Raw genomic sequence first — 18,327 nt, 5'->3', positions numbered from 1 at the left:
AGGCTGCACTTGTCCTATCCAATAATAAATGAAATTTTATTAATTTATATTACTAAAACAAATTAATCATTACTTTTTTGTACAAAATTAAGTAAATTGTTATTTATTTAATTTATTAAACTATTCTTTGTTTCTCTCATTTCCTAGAAATCTCTCTTCCATATTTGTTGCAAATTTGTAACTATTTACAATGATACCATTAATGTAGAGCTAACAATTCTCTCTTGTTTTAAAAAGTTAAAAGATTTTGTTGATTTAATTTACTAGATTATTTAATTATTTCTCTCTCTTTATTACCGCTATGTGTCCAACATTTAAAGGATGTCAATGGGTGGGGTTTGTTCTACATAGCTTGGATATTTTGTTTATTTTATTAAATTGAAATTTAACTTTATATATTTTACAAAATCATGTAAATTATTATCCATAGATTTGTATTTATTTAATTTAGTAATTTATTCCATTAATTAATAATTTATGAACAAGTTAGTGTCTGAGTTGGGATTAAACCTATTCACAGGTAGTGGCATGTTCGGGAAGGGCTTTGCCTTTATATTAAGAGAATATATTGAAGCCCAACTTCAAGCCCAACCCAACCATTAGGTCTATCTCTTGAGTCGAGCCTAGCGAGGAAATTGTTATTCTTTATTACTTTCTTATTTCCTCACCAGTTAATTTGTATATTTAATTTAGTAATTTAAAAATTTTATTTATTTAATTTTTTAAACGATTTAATTTTAACAACAAATTATTTCACTATATCTCTCCCTCTAATATTTTGAGTTATCAATGGGCCGGGATAGCTTTTAGATAGATTGGATATTTATTTATTATTTTACTAAACGAATTGAGTCATTTTATATAGATTTTATTATTTAGTTTGATAAATTAATTAATAATTTATTTTTCTCTCTCTTGATCCTTATTTTTTGGGTTATCAACGAGTTAGGTCTAGTGTGGTATAGCATGTACCTATCTCGTCCCAATAATTAATGAAAATTTATTTATTTATTTATTTTACTAAACCAAATTATTCATTTATATATTTTAATACATTAAACTTTTATTTATTTGATTCAACACGACACCAATAATAAATGAATATTTAGTTATTTTATTAAATTCAATTATTGATTTGTTTATTTTATAAAGTAAATAAGGTATAATCCATATATTTATATTTATTGAATTTACCAAATTATTCATGTAATTAATAATTTATTTAACTTTGAAGTTATTTCAATCTCTCTTCTTCAACCAAATATTTAGGGCTCTCAAAGGTTAGGTCTCATTTGGGATTAAAATTATTAACTGCTCGGACTAGGGTTGGTTTGGGATTTGCGTTTATATATTTTATTGAAATTTTATTTATTTCTTTATTTTACTAAACCAAAGTATTCGTTTATATATTTTATTACATTAAACTTGTATTTTGTCACCTAAATATTTATATTATTAATCTATTAAGTTAAAAAAATTATTTATTGAATTTACTAAATTATTTATTTTATAAACAAATTCTATCTCTCTCTCTCTCTCTCTCTCTCTCTCTCTCTCTCCCCTTCCCTTTGCGAGTTACGTATTTAGGGTTGTCAATGGATTGGGTTTTAGGTCTCATTTGGGATTAAAATTATTAACTAGTCGGGTTGGGGTTGGATTGTGATTTGCGTTTATATCAATAAAACATATTTATTCTCAACTCTGAGTCCAGATCGAACTTCGGGCCTAAATCTTGAGCATGAGCCCGACGTTCATATAGAGCCCAAAGCACGGTGAGGAAATTCTGTCTCTCTCTCATTTTGTCACCGAACTATTTATATTGTTATTCTATTAACTTAAAAAAATTATTTATTGAATTTACTAAATTATTTATTTTATAAATAAATTTTCTCTCTCTCTCTCTCTCTCTCTCTCTTTGCGAGTTACATATTTAGGGTTATCAATGGATTGGTGTTAGATCTAGATAGCTTGGACATTTATTTATTTTACCAAAAGTTAGTAAATTATTATCCATAGATTTTATTTATTTACTTAACTAAATTATTAAACCAATTAATTATTTAATTTATGAACAAAGTATTATTTGCATTAATAGATAAAATAAATTATTCTCCATAATTTTTTTATTTAATTCAATCCGTGACCAATATTTACGGTTGTCAGTGGTGCGGGTTTGGATTTGGATAGCTTGGACCAGTCTTGCACCAATCACAAGTTAATATTTATTTAGTTTTTGCTAAAGTTAATTATTGATTTATCTATTTTACAAATTTAAGTAACTATTATCTATAGATTTCTATTTACTTAATTTACTAAATTCTTAATTAATGAATTATTTTCCTAACAAATTATTTTTCTCTTATCTTGGAGCCTATCTTTAGGGCTATCTATATGTTTGGTCAAGTGTGTGATAGGTTGTACCTATTCTGTCCCAATAATAAATAAAATTTTATTAATTTATTTACTAAAACAAATTAATAATTAATTTTTGTACAAAATTAAGTAAATTGTTATCCATAGACTCTTATTTATTTAATTTATTAAACTATTCAAGTAATTAATAATTCATTTAACTAATATGTTATTTCTCTCTTTCCCTCTCTCTCTCCCCCCTCCAACCTGAGCCTAATATTTAGCGTTATCAATAGGATATGTATCGGTTGGTGGGGCGACGTTTAGTTTGGGCTCTGCCTTTATGTCAACACAAGTTATTAAAACCCAAGTCTAAGCCTGGGCCAACCATCAAGTTGAGATTTTGAGCGTGCTTGATCATATAAAGCTCGGATTGTGATAAGGAAAGTTTTATTCTTTGTTTCTCTCATTTCCTAGAAATCTCTCATTTCCTCACCGATTAATTTATATATTTAATTTAGCAAGTTAAAAATTTTATTTATTTATTTTGCTAAACGATTTAATTTTATTAATAAATTATTTCATTATATATCTCCCTACCCGAGTCTAATATTTTGGGTTATCAATGGGTTGGGCGAGGTTTTAGATCGATTTGATATTTACTTATTATTCTACTAAATGAATTGAGTCATTATAAATAGATTTTATTATTTAGTTTAATAAATTAATTAATAATTTATTTTTCTCCTCTTGATCGTTATTTTTTTGGTTATCAACGATTTAGGTCTAGTGTGGTATAGCATGTATCTGTCCTGTCCCAATAATTAATGAAATTTTATTTAGTTACTTATTTTAATAAACCAAATTATTCATTTATATATTTTAATACATTAGTTACACTATTATGTATAAACTTTTATTTATTCGATTCAACCCAACACATATAATAAATGAATATTTAGTTATTTTATTAAATTGAATTATTGATTTGTTTATTTTACAAAATTAAGTAAGGTATTATCCATATTTTATATTTATTGAATTTAACAAATAATTCATGTAATTAATAATTTATTTAACTATTAAGTTATTCCAATAATAACTTAAATTATTTATTTATTTTACTAAATTAAATTATTAATTATTTGTTTTAAAAGATTAAATAAATTATTCTCCATAAATTTTTTATTTAATCCAATCCTTGACCAATATTTATGGTTGTCAATGGTGTGGGTTTGGATTTGGATAGCTTGGATCCGTCTTGCACCAATCACAAGTGAATATTTATTTATTTTTTGCTAAAGTTAATTATTGATTTATCTAATTTACAAATTTAGGTAAATTATTATCCATACATTTATATTTACTTAATTTACTAAATTCTTAATTAATGAATTATTTTCCTAACAAATTATTTTTCTCTCATCTTGGAGCCAATTTTTAGGGCAAATGTTTGGTCAGGTGTGTGATAGGTTGTACCTGTCCTGTCCCAATAATAAATGAAATTTTATTAATTATTTACTTTATAAACAAATTCTCTCTCTCTCTCTCTCTCTCTCTCTCTCTCTCTCTCCTCTTCCCTTTGCGAGTTATGTATTTAGGGTTGTCAATGGATTGGGATTTAGGTCTCATTTGTGATTAAAATATTTAACTGGTCGGGCTAGGGTTGGATTGTGATTTGCATTTATATCAATAAAACATATTTATGCCCAAGTTTGAGTCCAGATCAAATTTCGGGCCTAAATCTTGAGCATGAGCCCGACATTCATATAGAGTCCAAAGCACGGTGAGGAATTTCTTTGTTTCTCTCTCATTTTGTCACCGAATTATTTATATTGTTATTCTATTAACTTAAAAAAATATATTTATTGAATTTACTATATTATTTACTTTATAAAAAATCTCTCTCTCTCTCTCTCTCTCTCTCTTGCTCTCTCGCTCTCTCTCTTTGCGAGTTACATATTTAGGGTTGTCAATGGATTGGGGTTAGATCTAGATAGCTTGGATATTTATTTATTTTACCAAAAGTTAGTAAATTATTATCCATAGAGTTTATTCATTTACTTAACTAAATTATTAAATTAATTAATGATTTAATTTATGAACAAAAGTATTATTTGCTTTATTAGATAAAATAAATTATTCACCAAAATTTTTTTATTTAATTCAATCTGTGATCAATATTTACGGTTGTCAATGGTGCGGGTTTGGATTTGGATAGCTTGGACCAGTCTTGCACCAATCACAAGTGAATATTTGTTTATTTTTTGCTAAAGTTAAATTTTGATTTATCTAATTTACAAATTTAAGTAAATTATTCTCCAAACATTTATATTAACTTAATTTACTAAATTCTTAATTAATGAATTTTTTCCTAACAAATTATTTTTCTCTCATCTCGGAGCCTATTTTTTGGGCAAATGTTTGGTCAGGCGTGTGATATGTTGTATCTCGGAGCCTATTAGTTAATTTTGGGCAAAATTAAGTAAATTGTTATCCTTAGGGTCTTATTTAATTAATTGATTGAAATATTTCAGTAATTAATAATTCATTTAACTAATAAGTTATTTATCTCTTGAACCTAATATTAAGGGTTATCAATAATAGGATAGGTAATCGGTTGGTCGAGCCACGTTTAGTTTGTGCTCTCCCTTTATATCAACATAACTTATTAAAGCCCAAGTCTAAGCCTCGGCCAACCATAAAGCTGGGATTTTGTGTGTGCTTGATCTTATAAAGTTGGGATTACGATAAGAAAAGTTTTATTCTTTGTTTCTCTCATTTCCTAAAAATCTCTCTTCCATATTTGTTGCAAATTTGTAACTATTTACAATGATACCATCAATGTAGAGCTAACAATTCTCTCTTATTTTAAAAAGTTAAAAGATTTTGTTGATTTAATTTACTAGATTATTTAATTATTTCCCTTTCTTTATTACCGCTATGTGTCCAACATTTAAAGGATGTCAATGGGTGGAGTTTGTTTTACATAGCTTGGATATTTTATTTATTTTATTAAATTAAAATTTTCATTTATATTTTACAAAATTATGTAAATTATTATCCATAGATTTTTATTTATTTAATTTGCTAAATTATTCCATTAATTAATAATTAATGAACATGTTAGGGTCTGAGTTGGGATTAAACCTATTCACAGGTAGTGGCATGTTCGGGAAGGGCTTTGCCTTTATATCAATAGAATATATTGAAGCCCAACTTCAAGCCCAACCCAACCATCACGTGTATCTCTTGAGTTGTGCCCAGTGAGGAAATTGTTATTCTTTACTACTCTCCCATTTCCTCACCAATTAATTTGTATATTTAATTTATTTATTGAATTTACTAAATTATTTACTTTATAAACAAATTCTCTCTCTCTCTCTCTCTCTTCTTCCCTTTTTGAGTTATGTATTTAGGGTTGTTAATGGATTGGGTTTTAGGTCTCATTCGGGATTAAAATTATTAACTAGTAGGGCTAGGGTTGGATTGTGATTTGCGTTGATATCAATAAAACATATTTATGCCCAAGTCTGAGTCCGGATCGAACTTCGGGCCTAAATCTTGAGCATGAGCCCGACGTTCATATAGAGCCCAAAGCACGGTGAGGAATTTCTTTGTTTCTCACTCATTTTGTCACCGAATTATTTATTTTGTTATTCTATTAACTTAAAAAATTTATTTTTTGAATTACTATATTATTTACTTTATAAATAAATTCTCTCTCTCTCTCTTGCTCTCTCTCTCTCTTTGCGAGTTACATATTTAGTGTTGTCAATGGATTGGGGTTAGATCTAGATAGATTGAATATTTATTTGTTTTACCAAAAGATTGTAAATTATTATCCATAGATTTTATTTATTTACTTAACTAGTTTATTAAACTAATTAATGATTTAATTTATGAACAAAGTATTATTTGCTTTAATAGATAAAATAAATTATTCTCCAAAATTTTTTTATTTAATTCAATTTGTGACCGATATTGACGGTTGTCAATGGTTCGGGTTTGGATTTGGATAGCTTGGACCAGTCTTGCACCAATCACAAGTGAATATTTATTTATTTTTTGCTAAAGTTAATTATTGATTTATCTATTTTACAAATTTAAGTAAATTATTCTCCATACATTTATATTTACTTAATTTACTAAATTCTTAATTAATGAATTATTTTCCTAACAAATTATTTTTCTCTCATCTTGGAGCCTATTTTTAGGGCAAATGTTTGGTTAGGTGTGTGATAGGTTGTCATGTCCTGTCCCAATAATAAATGAAATTTTATTAATTTATTTTACTAAAATAAATTAATCATTAATTTTTGTACAAAATTAAGTAAATTGTTATCCATAGGATCTTATTTATTTAATTGATTTAAATATTCTAGTAATTAATAATTCATTTAACTAATAAGTTATTTTTTTCTTGAGCCTAATAATATGGGTTATCAATAGGATAGGTTTCGGTTGGTCAGGCCATGTTTAGTTTGTGCTCTCCCTTTATATCAACATAACTTATTAAAGCCCAAATCTAAGCCTCGGCCAACCATAAAGCTGAGATTTTGTGTGTGCTTGATCATATAAAGCTGGGATTGCGTTAAGGAAAGTTTTATTCTTTGTTTCTCTCATTTCCTAGAAATCTCTCTTCCATATTTGTTGCAAATTTGTAACTATTTACAATGATACCATTAATGTAGATCTAACAATTCTCTCTTATTTTAAAAAGTTAAAAGATTTTGTTGATTTAATTTACTAGATTATTTAATTATTTCCCTCTTTATTACCGCTACGTGTCCAACATTTAAAGGATGTCAATGGGTGGGGTTTGTTCTACATAGCTTGGATATTTTGTTTATTTTATTAAATTAAAATTTTCATTTATATATTTTACAAAATTATGTAAATTATTATTCATAGATTTTTAGTTATGTAATTTACTAATTTATTCCATTAATTAATAATTATTGAACATGTTAGGGTCTGAGTTGGCATTAAACCTATTCACAGGTGGTGGCATGTTCAGGAAGGGTTTTGCCTTTATATCAATAGAATATATTGAAGCCCAACTTCAAGCCCAACCCAACCATTAGGTGTATCTCTTGAGTCGTGCCTAGTGAGGAAATTGTTATTTTTTAGTATTCTCCCATTTCCTCACCAGTTAATTTGTATATTTAATTTAGTAATTTAAAAATTATATTTATTTAATTTTCTAAACGATTTAATTTTAACAACAAATTATTTCACTATATCTTTCCCTCCCCGAGTCTAATATTTTGAGTTATCAATGGGTCGGGATAGCTTTTAGATTGATTAAATATTTATTTATTATTTTACTCAATGAATTGAGTCATTATATATAGAATTTATCATTTATTTTAATAATTTATTTTTCTCTCTCTTGATCCTTATTTTTTGGGTTATCAACGAGTTAGGTCTAGTGTGGTATAGCATGTACCTATCCCAGTCCAAAAATTATTGAAATTTTATTTATTCATTTATTTTACTCAATCAAATTATTAATTTATATATTTTAATACATTAAACATGTATTTTGTCACCTAATTATTTATATTATTATTCTATTAAGTTAAAAAAATTATTTATTGAATTTACTAAATTATTTACTTTATAAACAAATTCTCTCTCTCTCTCTCTCTCTCTCTCTCTCTCTCTCTCTCTCCTCTTCCCTTTGCGAGTTATGTATTTAGGGTTATCAATGGATTGGGATTTAGCTCTCATTCGTGATTAAACTTATTAACTGGTCGGGCTAGGGTTGGATTGTGATTTGCATTTATATCAATAAAACATATTTATGCCCAAGTCTGAGTCCGGATCGAACTTTGGGCCTAAATCTTGAGCATGAGCCCGACGTTCATATAGAACCCAAAGCACGGTGAGGAATTTCTTTGTTTCTCTCTCATTTTGTCACCGAATTATTTATATTGTTATTCTATTAACTTAAAAAAAAAATTATTTATTCAATTTACTATATTATTTACTTTATAAATAAATTCTCTCTCTCTCTCTCTCTCTCGCTCGCTATCTCTCTTTGCGAGTTGCATATTTATGGTTGTCAATGGATTGGGGTTAGATCTAGATAACTTGGATATTTATTTATTTTACCAAAAGTTAGTAAATTATTATCCATAGATTTTATTTATTTACTTAACTAAATTATTAATTAAGGATTTAATTTATGAACAAAGTATTATTTGCTTTAATAGCTAAAATAAATTATTCTCCATTTTTTTTTATTTAATTCAATCCGTGACCAATAGCTTGGACCAGTCTTGGACCAATCACAAGTGAATATTTATTTATTTTTTGCTAAAGTTAATTATTGATTTATCTATTTTACAAATTTAAATGAATTATTATCCATACATTTATATTTACTTAATTTACTAAATTCTTAATTAATGAATTATTTTCCTAACAAATTATTTTTCTCTCATCTCGGATTCTATTTTTAGGGCAAATGTTTGGTCAGGTGTGTGATAGGTTGTAATTGTCCTGTCCCAATAATAAATAAAATTTTATTAATTTATTTTACTAAAACAAATTAATCATTTATTTTTGTACAAAATTAAGTAAATTGTTATCCATAGGATCTTATTTATTTAATTGATTAAAATATTCCAGTAATTAATAATTCATTTAACTAATAAGTTATTTCTCTCTTGAGCCTAATATTAAGGGTTATCAATAGGATAGGTATCGGTTGGTCGGGCCACGTTTAGTTTGTGCTCTCTCTTTATATCAACATAACTTATTAAAGCCCAAGTCTAAGCTTCGGCCAACCATAATGTTGTGATTTTGTGTGTGCTTGATCATCTAAAGCTGGGATTGCGATAAGGAAAGTTTTATTCTTTGTTTCTCTCAATTCCTAGAAATCTCTCTTCCATATTTGTTGCAAATTTGTTACTATTTACAATGATACCATTAACAACAATTCTCTCTTATTTTAAAAAGTTAAAAGATTTTGTTGATTTAATTTACTAGATTATTTAATTATTTCCCACTCTTTATTACCGCTATGTGTCCAACATTTAATGGATGTGAATGGGTGGGGTTTGTTCTACATAGTTTGGATATTTTATTTATTTCATTAAATGAAAATTTTCATTTATATATTTTACAAAATTATGTAAATTATTATCCATAGATTTTTATTTATTTAATTTACTAATTTATTCCATTAATTAATAATTAATGAACATGTTAGGGTCTAAGTTGGGATTAAACCTATTCACAGGTAGTGGCATGTTCGGGAAGGGCTTTGCCTTTATATCAATAGAATATATTGAAGCCCAACTTCAAGCCTAACAGCCATCAGGTGTATCTCTTGAGTCATGCCCAGTGAGGAAATTGTTGTTCTTTAAACTCTCCCATTTCCTCACCAGTTAATTATTATATTTAATTTAGTAATTTAAAAGTTTTATTTATTTAATTTTCTAAACGATTTAATTTTAACAACAAATTATTTCACTATATCTCTCCCTCCCCGAGTCTAATATTTTGGGTTATCAATGGGTCTGGATAGCTTTTAGATAGATTAAATATTTATTTATTATTTTACTAAATGAATTGAGTCATTATATATAGATTTTATTATTTATTTTAATAATTTATTTTTCTCTCTTGATCCTTATTTTTTGGGTTATCAACGAGTTAGGTCTAGTGTGGTATAGCATGTACCTATCCCGTCCAAAAAATTATTGAAATTTTACTTATTTATTTTACTAAACCAAATTATTCATTTATATATTTTAATACATTAAACTTGTATTTTGTCACCTAATTATTTATATTATTAATCTATTATGTTAAAAAATTTATTTATTGAATTTACTAAATTATTTACTTTATAAACAAATTCTCTCTCTCTCTCTCTCTCTCTCTCTCTCTCTCCTCTTCCCTTTTCGAGTTATGTATTTAGGGTTGTTAATGGATTGGGTTTTAGGTCTCATTCGGGATTAAAATTATTAACTGGTAGCGCTAGGGTTGGATTGTGATTTGCGTTTATATAAATAAAACATATTTATGCCCAAGTCTAAGTCCGGATAAAACTTTGGGCCTAAATCTTGAGCATGAGCCCGACGTTCATATAGAGCCAAAAGCACGGTGAGGAATTTCTTTGTTTCTCTCTCATTTTGTCACCAAATTATTTATATTGTTATTCTATTAACTTAAAAAAATATTTATTGATTTTACTATATTATTTACTTTATAAATAAATTCTCTTTCTCTCTCTCTCTCTCTCTCTCTCTCTCTCTCTCTCTCTCTCTCTCTTTGCGAGTTACATATTTAGGGTTGTCAATAGATTGGGGTTAGATCTAGATAGATTGGATATTTATTTGTTTTACCAAAAGTTAGTAAATTATTATCCATAGATTTTATTTATTTACTTAACTAAATTATTAATTAAGGATTTAATTTATTAACAAAGTATTATTTGCTTTAATAGCTAAAATAAATTATTCTCCAATTTTTTTTTATTTAATTCAATCCGTGACCAATAGCTTGGACCAGTCTTGGACCAATCACAAGTGAATATTTATTTATTTTTTGCTAAAGTTAATTATTGATTTATCTATTTTACAAATTTAAATAAATTATTATCCATACATTTATATTTAATTAATTTACTAAATTATTAATTAATGAATTATTTTCCTAACAAATTATTTTTCTCTCATCTCGGATTCTATTTTTAGGGCAAATGTTTGGTCAGGTGTGTGATAGGTTGTGCCTATCCTGTCCCAATAATAAATAAAATTTTATTAATTTATTTTACTAAAACAAATTAATCATTAATTTTTGTACAAAATTAAGTAAATTGTAATCCATAAGATCTTATTTATTTAATTGATTAAACTATTCAAGTAATTAATAATTCGTTTAACTAATAAGTTATTTCTCTCTTGAGCCTAATATTAAGGGTTATCAATAGGATAGGTATCAGTTGGTCGGGCCACGTTTAGTTTGTGCTCTCCCTTTATATCAACATAACTTATTAAAGCCCAATTCTAAGCCTAGGCCAACCATAAAGCTGAGATTTTGAGTGTGCCTCATCATATAAAGCTTGGATTGCGATAAGGAATGCTTTATTCTTTGTTTCTCTCATTTCCTCGAAATCTCTTTTCCATATTTGTTGCAAATTTGTAACTATTTACAATGATACCATTAATGTAGAGCTAACAATTCTCTCTTATTTTAAAAAGTTAAAAGATTTTGTTGATTTAATTTATTAGATTATTTAATTATTTCCCTCTCTTTATTACCGTTATGTGTCCAACATTTAAAGGATGTCAATGAGTGGGATTTGTTTTATATAGCTTGGATTTTTTTATTTTATTAAATTAAATTATTCATTTATATATTTTACAAAATTATGTAAATTATTATCCATAGATTTCTATTTATTTAATTTAATAATTTATTCCATTAATTAATAATTTATGAACAGGTTAGGGTTTGAGTTGGGATTAAACCTATTCACAGGTAGTGGCATGTTAGGAAAAGGCTTTGCCTTTATATCAATAGAATATATTGAAGCCCAACTTTAAGCCCAACCTAACCATCAGGTCTATCTCTTGAGTCTAGCACAACGAGGAAATTGTTATTATTTTTTACTCTCTCATTTCCTCACTAGTTAATTTATATATTTAATCTATTAATTCAAAAATTTTATTTATTTAATTTGCTAAACGATTTAATTTCATCAACAAATTATTTTGCTATATTTCTCCCACCCCGAGTCTAATATTTTCGATTATCAATGGGCCGGGATTGGTTTTAGATTGATTGGATATTTATTTATTATTTTACTAAATGAATTGAGTCAATATATATAAATTTTATTATTTAGTTTTATAAATTAATTAATAATTTATTTTTCTCTCTCTTAATCCTTATTTTTTGGGTTATCAACGAGTTAGGTCTAGTGTGGTATAGCATGTACCTATCCCGTCCCAATAATTAATGAAATTTTATTTATTTGTTTATTTTATTAAACCAAATTATTCATTTATATATTTTAATACATTAGATACACTATTATGTATAAACTTTTATTTATTCGATTCAACCCGACACCAATAATAAATGAATATTTAGTTATTTTGTTAAATCCAACTATTGATTTGTTTATTTTACAAAATGAAGTAAGGTATTATCCATATATTTATATTTATTGAATTTACCAATAATAATTTATTTAACAATGAAGTTGTTTCAATCTCTCTCTGTGAGCCAAATATTTAGGGCAATCAAAAGGTTAGGTCTTTGGGATTAAAATTATTAATTGGTCCGGGTAGGGTTGGATTGTGATTTGCATTTATATCAATATAACATATTTATGCCCATCGGGCCTATGATCTTGAGAATGAGCCCGACGTTCATATAGAGCCCAAAGCACGGTGAAGAAATTCTTTGTTTATCTCTCATTTTGTCACCTAATTATTTACATTAATATTCTATTAAGTTAAAAAAATATATATTTATTTAATTTACTAAAATTTTTACTTTATAAACAAATTCTCTCTCTCGCTCTCTTTTTTTCGAGTTACATATTTAGGGTTGTCAATGGATTGGGGTTAGATCTAGATAGTTTGGATATTTATTTATTTTACCAAAAGTTAGTAAATTATTATCCATAGATTTTATTTATTTACTTAACTAAATTATTAAACTAATTAATGATTTAATTTATGAACAAAGTATTTCTGTTTATCTCTCCCTTTTTAGGACTCTCAATGGATTAGTTCTTGTGCTAGATAGGCTATACATGTCTTGTGCAAATAATAACTGAAATTTTATTTATTTATTTTACTAAATTAAATTATTCATTATTTGTTTTAATAGATTATTCTCCATAATTTTTTTATTTAATTCACTCCATGACCAATATTTATAGTTGTCAATGGTGTGTGTTTGGATTTGGATAGCTTGGATTAGTCTTGCACCAATCACAAGTGAACATTTATTTGTTTTTTGCTAATTGATTTATCTATATTACAAAATTAAGTAAATTATTATCCATAGATTTCTATTTACTTAATTTACTAAATTCTTAATTAATGAATTATTTTCTTAACAAATTATTTTTCTCTCATCCCAGAGCCTATTTTTGGGCTAGTCAATATGTTTGGTCAGGTGTGTGATAGGTTGTACCTGTCCTGTCCCAATAAAAGATGAAATTTTATTAATTTATTTTACTAAAACAAATTAATCATCAATTTTTGTACAAAATTAAGTAAATTGTTATCCATTGAATCCTATTTATTTTATTTATTAAACTATTCAAGTAATTCATAATTCATTTTGTTATAAGTTATTTATCTCTTTCTATCTCTCTCCCCCCCCCCCCCCAACCTGAGCCCAATAATTTATGAACAGGTTAGGGTCTGAGTTGGGATTAAAATTATTCACAGGTAGTGGCATGTTCTGGAAGGGCTTTGTTTTTATATCAATAGAATATATTGAAGCCCAACTTCAAGCCTAACCTAACCATAAGGTCTATCTCTTGAGTCGAGTCCAGCGTGGAAATTGTTATTCTTTAGTACTCTCTCATTTCCTCACTAGTTAATTTATATTTTTAATTTAGTAGGTTAAAAAATTTATTTATTTCATTTTATCTACAAATTATTTCATTATATCTCTTCCTCCCCAAATTTAATATTTTGGGTTATCAATGGGCTGGTGTAGGTTTTAGGTAGATTGGGTATTTATTTTTTATTTTACTAAATGTATTGAGTCATTATATATAGATTTTATTATTTAGTTTAATAAATTAATTAATAATTTATTTTTCTCTCTCTTGATCCTTATTTTTTGGGTTATCAACGTGTTAGGTCTAATGTGGTATAAGCATGTACCTGTCCCGTCCCAATAATTAATAAAATTTTATTTATTTATTTATTTTACTAAACCTAATTATTCATGTATATATTTTAATACATTAGATACACTATTATGTATAAAATTTTATTTATTTGATTCAACCCAGCACCAATAATAAATGAATATTTAGTTATTTTATTAAATTCAATTATTGATTTTTATATTTTACAAAATTAAGTAAGTTATATCCCATGTATTTATATTTATTGATTTTACCAAATTATTCATGTAATTTATAATTTATTTAATTATGAAGTTATTTCAATCTTTCTCCCTGAGCCAAATATTTAGGGCTCTCAATAGGTATGGTCTCATTTGGGGTTAAAATTATTAACTGATTAGTCTAGGTTCGGATTGGAATTTGCGTTTATATCAATATAACATATTTATGCCCAAGTCTGAGTTCAGATCGAACTTCGGCCCTAGATCTTGAGCATGAGCCAGACGTTCATATAGAGTCTAAAGCACGGTGAGGAAATTCTTTGTTTCTCCCTCATTTTGTCCCCTAATTATTTATATTGTTATTTTATTAAGTTAAAAAATTTTGTTTCTCTCTCTCTCTCCCTGTCCCTTTGCGAGTTACATATTTAGGGTTGTTAATGGATTGGGTTTAGATCTAGATAACTTGGATATTTATTTATTTTTCCAAAAGTTTGTAAATTATTATCCATAGATTTTATTTATTTACTTAACTAAATTATTAAACTAATTGATGATTTAATTTATGAACAAAGTATTTGTCTTTCACTCTCCCTTTTTAAGACTATCAATGGATTAGTTCTTGTGTCAGAGAGGCTATACATGTCTTGTCCCAATAATAATTGAAATTTTATTTATTTATTTTACTAAATTAAATTATTACTTGTTTTAATAGATTAAATAAATTATTCTTCATAATTTTTTTATTTAATTCAATCCGTGACCAATATTTACGGTTGTCAATGGTGCAGGTTTGGATTTGGATAGCTTGAACCAGTGTTGCACCAATCACAAGTGAATATTTATTTATTTTTTGTTAAAGTTAATTATTGATTTATCTAATTTACAAAATTAAGTAAATTATTATCCATAGATTTCTATTTACATTATTTACTAAATTCTTAATTAATGAATTATTTTCTGAACAAATTATTTTTCTCTCATCTCGAGCCTGTTTTTAGGGCAATCAATATGTTTGGCCAGGTATGTGATAGAATGTACCTGTCCTCTCTCAATAATAAATGAAATTTTATTAATTTATTTTAGTAAAACATATTAAACATTAATTTTTGTACAAAATTAAGTAAATTGTTATGCATAGATTCCTACTTATTTAATTTATTAAACTATAAAGTAATTAATAAGTTATTTCTCACTTTCTCTCTCTCTCTCTCTCCTCCCAACCTGAGCCTAATATTTAGGGTTATCAATAGGATAGGTATCGGTTGGTTGGGCTACGTTTAGTTTGGGCTCTGGCTTTATATCAACATAACTTATTAAAGCCCAAGTCTAAGCCTAGGCCAACGATCAAACTGAGATTTTGAGCGTGCCTAATCATATAAAGCTTGGATTGCGATAAGGAAAGTTTTATTCTTTGTTTATCTCATTTCCTAGAAATCTCTCTTCCATATTTATTGCTAACTTGTAACTATTTACAATGATGCCATTAATGAAGAACTAACTATTCTCTCTTATTTTCTTGCCTAATGATTTATATACTTATTTTAAAAAGTTAAAATATTTTGTTGACTTAATTTACTAGATTATTTAATTATTTTCTTCTCTTTTTTACCGCTCTGTGTCCAACATTTAAACGTTGTCAATGGGTGGGGTTTGTTCTACGTAGATTGGATCTTTTAATTTATTTTATTAAATACAATTATTCATTTATATATTTTACAAAATTATGTAAATTATTATCCTTAGATTTCTATTTATTTAATTTACTAATTTATTCCATTAATTAATAATTTATGTACAGGATATAATGTCTAAGTTGGGATTAAATCTATTCATAGGTAGTGTCATGTTCGGGAAGGATTTTGTCTTTATATCAATAGAATATATTGAAGCCCAACTTCAAGCCCAACCCAACTATCAGGTCTTTCTCTTGAGTCGAGCCCAGCAAGGAAATTGTTATTCTTTAGTACTCTCTCATTTCCTCACTAGTTAATTTATATATTTAATTTAGTAAGTTAAAAATTTTATTTATTTAATTTGCTAAATGATTTAATTTTATCAACAAATTATTTCACTTAATCTGTCCCTCCCCAAGTCTAATATTTTGGGTTATCAATGGGTCGGGCTAGGTTTTTGATCGATTCGATATTTACGTATTATTTTACTAAATGAATTGAGTCATTATAAATAGATTTTATTATTTAGTTTAATAAATTAATTAATAATTTATTTTTCTCTCTCTTGATCGTTATTTTTTTGGTTATCAACGAGTTAGGTCTAGTGTGGTATAGCATGTATCTGTCCCGTCCCAATAATTAATGAAAATTTATTTAGTTATGTATTTTAATAAACCAAATTGTTTATTTATATATTTTAATACATTAGATACACTATTTAGTATAAACTTTTATTTATTCGATTTAACTTAATTATTTTATTAAATTGAATTATTAATTTGTTTATTTTACAAAATTAAGTAAGGTATTATCCATATATTTATATTTATTGAATTGATCATTCTCAACTGATTCCAAAGGAGGGGCCCCTAACAAGATTTAGCTTGACCTTTCTTCCAAATGTCAGGGTCTTGTCTAACCAGCATTAGCCCCCTCGGTGGTTGCGGTGACTTGCAGCGTAGGATCTGCACATTTGGATGAACGTTCCACCAAATTATTCATGTAATTAATAATTTATTTAACTATGATGTTATTTCAATCTCTCTCCTTGAGCCAAATATTTAGGGTTCTCAATAGTTTAGGTCTCATTAGGCTAAAATTATTAACTAGTCAGCTAGGGTTGGATTGTGATTTGCGTTTATATCAATATAACATATTTATGCCCAAGTCTGAGTCCGGATCAAACTTCGGGCCTAGATCTTGAGCATGAGCCCAACGTATAAATAGAGCCCAAAGCACGATGAGGAAATTCTTTGTTTCTCTCTCATTTTGTTACCTAATTATTTATATTATTATTCTATTAAGTTAAAAAAAAATTATTTATTGAATTTATTAAATTATTTACTTTATAAAGAAATTCTCTCTCTCTCGCTCTCCTTCTTTGTGAGTTACATATTTTGGGTTGTCAGTGGATTGGGGTTAGATCTTGATAGCTTGGATATTTATTTTTTTTACCAAAAGTTAGTAAATTATTATCCATAGATTTTATTTATTTACCTAACTAAATTATTAAACTAATTATTGATTTAATTTATGAACAAAGTATTTCTCTTTTTCTCTCCCATTTTATGACTATCAATGGATTAGTTCTTGTGTCGAATAGGGTATACATGTCTTGTCCTAGTAATTACTAAAATTTTATTTACTTATTTTACCAAATTAAATTATTCATTATTTGTTTTAATAGATTAAATAAATTATTCTCCAAATTTTTTTATTTAATTCTTTCTATGACCAATATTTACGGTTGTCAATGGTGCGGGTTTGGATTTGGATAGCTAGGACCAGTCTTGCACCAATCACAAGTGAATATTTATTTATTTTTTGCTAAAGATAATTATTGATTTATCTATTTTACAAAACTAAGTACATTATTATCCATAGATTTCTATTTACTTAATTTGCTAAATTCCTAATTAATGAATTATTTTCCTAACAAATTATTTTTCTCTCATCCCAGAGCCTATTTTTAGGGCAATCAATTTGTTTGGTCAGGTGTGTGATAGGTTGTACCTTTCCTGTCCCAATAATAAATGAAATTCTATTAATTTATTTTATTAAAACAAATTAATCATTAACTTTTGTACAAAATTAAGTAAATTGTTTTCCATAGATTCTTAATTATTTAATTTATTAAACTACTCAAGTAATTAATAATTCATTTAACTAATAAGTTATTTCTCCCTTTCTCTCTCCCCCCCCCCAACCTGAGACCAATATTTACCGTTATCAATACGAT

The 18,327-nt window shown here is 26.5% G+C and overlaps 1 protein-coding gene across 2 annotated transcripts in view; it reads left to right on the top strand.

Moving 5' to 3' along the window:
* Positions 1-17,146, top strand: part of LOC148865455 (ubiquitin C-terminal hydrolase 12-like) — a 46,270-nt gene extending 29,124 nt beyond the window's left edge. Inside the window, exon 13 of one of the 2 annotated variants that reach the window (XR_016110032.1) lies at positions 15,204-15,373. The gene's annotated coding sequence lies outside the window, so the exon portion shown is untranslated. Of the gene's footprint in view, positions 1-15,203 lie in introns of both variants that reach the window. The other variant, XM_088978625.1, reaches the window with a different exon arrangement.
* Positions 17,147-18,327: the final 1,181 nt, after the last annotated feature.

The sequence above is a fragment of the Nelumbo lutea genome, chromosome 3 (assembly GCF_056320005.1).
Source record: "Nelumbo lutea isolate HS-2025 chromosome 3, American lotus-T2T, whole genome shotgun sequence".
Lineage (NCBI taxonomy): Eukaryota > Viridiplantae > Streptophyta > Magnoliopsida > Proteales > Nelumbonaceae > Nelumbo > Nelumbo lutea.
Note: the sequence above shows the minus strand (reverse complement) of the source record. Positions and strands in the feature narration are given on the sequence as shown.